This window comes from Rhinolophus sinicus, chromosome 2 (genome assembly GCF_057876585.1).
Source record: "Rhinolophus sinicus isolate RSI-liver-muscle chromosome 2, RSI-T2T, whole genome shotgun sequence".
In the NCBI taxonomy this organism is placed as follows: Eukaryota; Metazoa; Chordata; class Mammalia; order Chiroptera; family Rhinolophidae; genus Rhinolophus; species Rhinolophus sinicus.
In genome coordinates this window covers 82949428-82955848 of record NC_142502.1, presented here as the reverse complement: position 1 = coordinate 82955848, position 6421 = coordinate 82949428, and the positions used below count along the sequence as shown (strand labels likewise).

The 6421-nt window shown below is 36.6% G+C and overlaps 1 pseudogene; it reads right to left on the bottom strand.

Annotated features, from left to right (window-relative positions):
* Positions 1–3332: 3332 nt before the first annotated feature.
* Positions 3333–4732, bottom strand: LOC141571876 (large ribosomal subunit protein uL4-like; annotated as a pseudogene).
* Between the last annotated feature and the right edge of the window lie 1689 nt (positions 4733–6421).

Here is a 6421-nt window from a genome sequence, read left to right as displayed (position 1 = left end):
ATTTATATTTATCAATTGCTCACTCTGTGTCAGGCACTGAACAAAGCTGAAGCATATCACACTTGAAGGAATGTACTGAAGTTCAGTGCAATCAGTATTTCTAGTTCACTAGATAGATACTCCTTAAAAATGGAGGGCTTATCTGTAATATTAGATGAGAATGCTTGAGAGGTGATCTGTATGGAGGAGTTGTCCTGTTTTTCTGTGTGTGTGTTTTTTTTTTAATTATGGTGAAAAAAATATAAAGTTTAGTGTCTTAGCCATTTTTAAGTATACAATACAAAATTAGGTATACTTACATTGTGATGCAATGGATTGCCAGAACTTTTCCATCATGCTTGTTTATTTTTCAATCTTAACTTTATATCAACTTATCTGTATCTGGAGGAAAAACTTACTGGCATTTTTTGGGAATTGATGCAAAATTTTAAATTAACTTAGAGATAATTGATACCTTTATGATATTTAGTCTTCCTGTTTGAAAACATGTTTCTCTTTTTATTTGTTCAAGTCTATTGTTTTATATTTTAGAAATAATATAAAATTTTCCTCACATAAATTTACATATTTATTGTTAACCTTATAACCAAGTATTTTTCTTTTCTGTTGTTTCTGTAAATTGAGTTTTCTCTTTCATTATATTTTCCAGTTTGTTCTTGTTTGTGCATATGAAACGTATTGATTTCTGGATATTGATATTAGAGTTTCATTGCTAAATTCTCTTATTGTTTGTAGTGATTTATATCACTGATTCTCTTAGATTTTCTAGATATACAATTATGTCATCTGCAAATAGAGATAGTTCTGTTTCTTTCTATGAAAGTTGTATGCCTTTGCTTCCTCTTGCATCTAATTTTTATCTAGTATTTTAGGTCTATCTTATTTTTAAACTCCACAAATTAGAATTATTACATACACTTTTTTATTTTATTTCTTTTTTGTAGTATTATTTTATATCATACTAAACTTCAAAACAATGGTAAGTATAATATATTATTTTATTTTTAAAACTAGGATGAATTCTTACTTCAGTGTGTTTTAAACATTTTTTAACAAGCATTTAAGTTATATTATTATCTCCATACTGACTTCAGATTTTTACTTCTTCTTGATTAACGATTTTTATTAACGTGTTTATTGACATATGGGACATCTCTTCATCCTTAAAAGTGCTTATTTGCCTAAAGAGGGGCATAGAAAACCTCTTTCTGAACAATAGAAGGCCTTTAGAGCACTTTATTTCCAATCACATTCTTGCACCTTACATCTAATTTTGCCCGATATTTTAGGGCTATTTTATTTTAAACCCTAAAAATTAGATATTATTATTTTCTATAGAGATATTTTAGATTTATTATTATGTTACCAATAACTTTGGTCACCATTTTTGTATTTTAAGCTTTTTTCCCCTTTAATTTCTAAAGTATTTCCTGTAGAACTTCATGAAGTGAAGATCTTTTGATGGTCATTTCCTTATTTGTAAAATAGACTAATAATATTAGTTCATAGGAATGTTTTGAAGGTTAAAACGATAATCGGTGTAACAGTTAATGCAGAACCTTGCACCTACTTCAAGTTCATAGTTGGTTATTATTTTGACAATCTAGGGGATGGAGCCAGATTAGAGTTGGGAACAATGGCAAAATCTGTTTTGAACATCCTGATGTTGAAGTGAAGATGGGAGATCCCATGGATTAGAAGAAATAGATTAGGATTCAGGTGAAAGGGTTGGGCAGAGAGAAAGCACAGGGGAATAAAGCCTTGTGGACAGTCTTTTGACTACTATCGCACTATCATCTTTTTTTCTCTTACCTATTGGACTGTGAACTACTTGATTTGTCCTATATGTGGTTAGCACAATTTAGAAACTGAATTTTAAATGTTATTTGCTTTTAAGTGCCTGGAATTGTGCCTGCACAGAGTAGGCATTTAAGAAATGTCTATGAATGAACAAATTGAATTCACCAAGAAACTAAATGTAACGAGAATAGGAAATTATTTACTTCAATATCTTAGAGAACTTTGGTCAATTGCTACCCAATTGTGTGTTTTTTCAATAAGGGCATAGTTTAAATGAATACTTTGGCGTACTCTCAGATATACCTCTTAAAATAGATAAAAAGGATAAGTTTTGTGTTAAAGTTTGGTGTATTAGAGGTATTCTGAGATGTTAAAAATAAAATCATTCTCAAAAGGGCACTGTGTTTTAATTCAAATTAAAACAGTCCTTTTTTGTTGTTGTTTCTTCTTCTTATTTGCATTTTTAAGACAACCCCCATGATTTTGAGAGTTTGAAGACAGTAAAAGTCATATGAAAGGTACAAAAGAAATTGCCCTGCACTCCTCCCTCCTTCTAATAAATCTTTCTCTCTCAAGAGGTACACATCAGAAAATTCTATTAGTGATCGACAAGGAGGCAGTCTAGTTAGTGTGACGTGGCTTCCCCATTTGGTGACACTTTTCTAAAGCATTCTTCAGGCTATCTCGTTTGACACTTTGGAACAGCTGCCAAGTCCTTTCCTGCTCTCTGTAAACAAGGCTGTCACAGAACATTCCCTTTACCTTGGGTAGGGAATGAGGTTAATGACTTTGGAAATGGAAAACAGAGCAACCATCAAAAGGATTTTTAATACCAGGAGAATTGTAGGAGAATAATGGAATCAAATAAAATAAGAATATAAATAGACCATATTACCAGCTGCATTTATTAGAAGGTTTCATATCAGTTGACGTTTTGTGTTACCTAGGCAGAGTAATAGAAAGAAATAAAATAGATTAAAAATGGTTACCCTTGAGAAGCTATTTCTGACTTTTTGGCAGGATTCCCCTGTGGCTGCTGATGCCCAGATAGTGTGTCTCATTCCTACTTGCTTTTCAACTTCAGTTCTGCTTTACAAGTTGGACTTCTGATAGTTTTTACCCCCTTAGACTGTCTTTGATTTATCATTTAATTTAGTGGTTAAAGAAATGAGACAAGCCTCTGCATCTGGGGAAATGACAATTTTCGGCTTCTGATAGGTGGCCTTTTAAAGTCAAATACTTTAGGAGGAATCAAGAGCGTTTTAGGGGGGACAGATCCTGGTCAATCTGAATCAAAAGGTGCTGGAAACAGGAATTAGAAGAGGAGAAAGAACTTTTAAGAAATTAACACAACCTGATACGCACACAATACGCAGCTGGTGGAGATGGGAATATAGTAATTTTGCATTATTATGTTTAGTAAACTTTTAAAATGAAGGCAACTGATAACATGTATCTTTTGCAAAAGAATGGCCAGTTTGCTTATAAAGGTCTTTTGATTTTGTAACTCTTTTTTGTTTCTCACTGCCTCTTTGATCAGGTTTTTATTCAAAATTAGCTGATGTGACATTTGTAAACAAATTTAAGTTTATGCCACAAGCCTCTTTTCTTTGGTGATGGGTTTATTTTCTGCAGGCTTCTTCTCAGCTGATTTCTTGGTAGCTGCAGTCTTTTTCTTTTTTTATTTTATTTTTATTTTTATTTTTTATTTTTAATTTTTATTTATTTATTTATTTATTTATTTTTTTGCAGTCTTTTTCCCACCAAAGGCTTCTTTAGCTTCCTAACCCCAACAGCCTTCTTTCCTTTCTTCCCTATCACAGGCTTCTTACCTGGAGCCCCTTTCTCATATGATTTGGCTTCTAGAGTTGCTGCTGCTTTATCCACCCATAGCTGGTGGTTCTTGGCCTGGCAAAAGATGGTGTTCCAGTGCATGGTCTTTGCATATGGGTTTAGCTTCAATATGATTCTCAGGTTTTTCAGTGGATTCTTCTTTAGGACTTTGCAGTGACTCTTCTTGTGTGGTCCTCAGAGGGTTCTTTGGTGCTCGGGGCTTTCCAAGATTCTCCTAAGTTCTGTGTTGAACATCTTGTGCGTGGAAAAGTTGTAGTTATTCTCGAGGGAGGCAGCTTTATGCCAAGTGCCATACAGATCATCTAACTTGCAGAAAGCACTTTCAGTCCAAATGCAGAAACGGCCCACATGCCTACCAGGAGCAAGTTTCAAAATATTCAGTTTGCTTACATTAAGCAGAGTAATTCCAGGGATGTTTGCTGAAGGCTTTGGTGATAATGGTGTCCTCATTATAGATGATTCAAGGTCCTTTGAGCTGGATACGACAACGGTTTCTCATTTTGCTCTTTCCAGCTCTCATTTGCTGAGAGGTATAGACTTTTTTATTTCATTCCAGGCCTTAAGCTTCTTAAGAAGCAAAACAGCCTCCTTGGTTTTCTTGCAGCCTTCAACTTTATCTTCAGCCACTAAAGGAAGTCCAGGAACTTCTTCACTACAATGAATTTTAGACATGACCAGTGCTGGTAAGGTGGAGGCAGTCAGGGCAGAGCAGATGGCATATCGCGTCTGTGTTGTGTTCACTCAGCAGTGCCAATGGCACCAGGTTTTGGTTGAAACAAACATGTGGCCCCCCACGACACACATTGCCAAAAGCACCCTGTCCAGAACAATGAGTCCCACCACCTCGAACTCTGGGACTACTGCTCCGCCCATACTGCACGACTCAGCACTGGTTTGATGACCGCATAATCCACTGAAAGCACAGGGCTGTCTACTATTTTTGTGAAAGGGGGTGTGGACAAAGTTCACAATTTCTGGTCAAAATAGGATCCTTGGACACAGCAGGCAAAGTGATGTTTTTGCCAGGTGATTCCCCATTTCCAGAGTACACCGATGTCAGTGGACAAGCACACGCCATGGTGGGAGAGGAGAGGGCCACGCTCCTCTCAACCCAGTGCCTTCCACGGGAAAAGCTGATTTTGTAATTCTTAAAATAATATTCGTTGATTCTGTGACTGTCACATAGTGTTATCATTATTATTAATTTAGCAAACATTAATAAGGGATTAGTATATTCAGAGCACTGTTCTAGACACTCAGTTTAGAATGACGAAGACTTGGTGCTTTGCTTACGGAGTTTCCAGTGGGTAGAGCTGCAGTAGATAAGTAAATACATTTACAATGTATTCGCATTACAATGAATGGATTAGAGGGAAAATGCTGAAAAAGGGAGCTATTGCAGTATTAGAGGTGAAAGATAGCGGTGTCTTGTGCTAGGTGGTTGGCCTTTGACATAAAGTACATGAATTCAAGACACATTTTGGAGGTAGTCTCTGGAGGACTTGCTGTTGGATTGAAGATGGATGGAGTTTAAGGGAGGGGGAGAAATTACAGGTAAGACTCCAGTTAGTTTCAGGCTTGAGTATCTAGGTGGATAAGGATACCTGGGAGAGTTATTTGCTTGGGAATGGAAAGTTCTGCTTTAGACATGTTAGGTTTCATATGTATGGCAAGGAGCGCTCTCAAGATGAAAGCCTGATTGATAAATTTGGAGGCATAAATGTGGGAATTTGGGCATTTACATGGACTTTCACTTGTTGAGAGTAGAAGAGCAACTTGCAGGAGAGAGAAGAGACGTTCTTGGACGGAGCCCAGAGAAAGAGAAACTTTCAGAAAACAGGCAGAAGAGGAGGAGTCAGGAAAGGAGACTGAGCGGAAGTAGCCAGAGAAGTAGGAGGAAGATTGTGAGAGTGTGATGTCCTCAGAACCAATGGAGGAGAGTATGTTAATAAGGAGGGAGTGATTACCTGATTGAATGTGAGATTGAACAAAATGAGGAAAGGGAAATGTCCAATGGAAATGGCAAAACATATGGTATTTAGCACTAATTGATAAAAGTATCAGTGAAATGATGGAATCGAAACCCAACTGGAATAAGTTAAGGCAAAAATTAAAGACAGCAAAAGAGAGAAACCAAGAATCAACTTGTGCTTTGAGAGGTTTTGCTCAGGAAGGAGTTCAGAGAAACTGAATAGCAGAGGGGGATACGGGATTGGATTAAGAGAGGGTATTTTCAGAGAGGGCGTATCAAGGCATACTGATATACATCTGGGATTAATATAAAGAGAGGGAGAAATTGATGATCTGGGAAAGAGTGAGAGAAAATACAGGAAGTAGAATCCTTGAATATTTAAGAGGAGATAAGGTACTAAGCACATTTGGAGACATTGTCAATAGATAGGAGCATGGGTGGGATTTCAACTATAGATACAGATGCGGATCGGTTGGTAAGTTTGATGGAAGGAAAGTGAGGAAGTCAGTCCTTGTCTGACTCTTTCTATTTTAGTGAAATCACTGAGAATGATGACATGAGGAGAGGGGAAGAGACTGGGCCAGGAGCTGGAGTCTTCAGTAAATGAGAGGAAGAGCCCAGGAGGACAGTGGATGTCAATAACAATAAACTTTCTGTGACTATATTCTTCTTCTTGTATATTTTGTTTCCACAATGTAGAGAATAAAATATGCTGATTTCTTCTCCACATTTTCCTTCCTGTCCGTCTCTTTGTTAGTAACATTGTGAGGTTCTTGGGAAATTTGACCAGAGTAG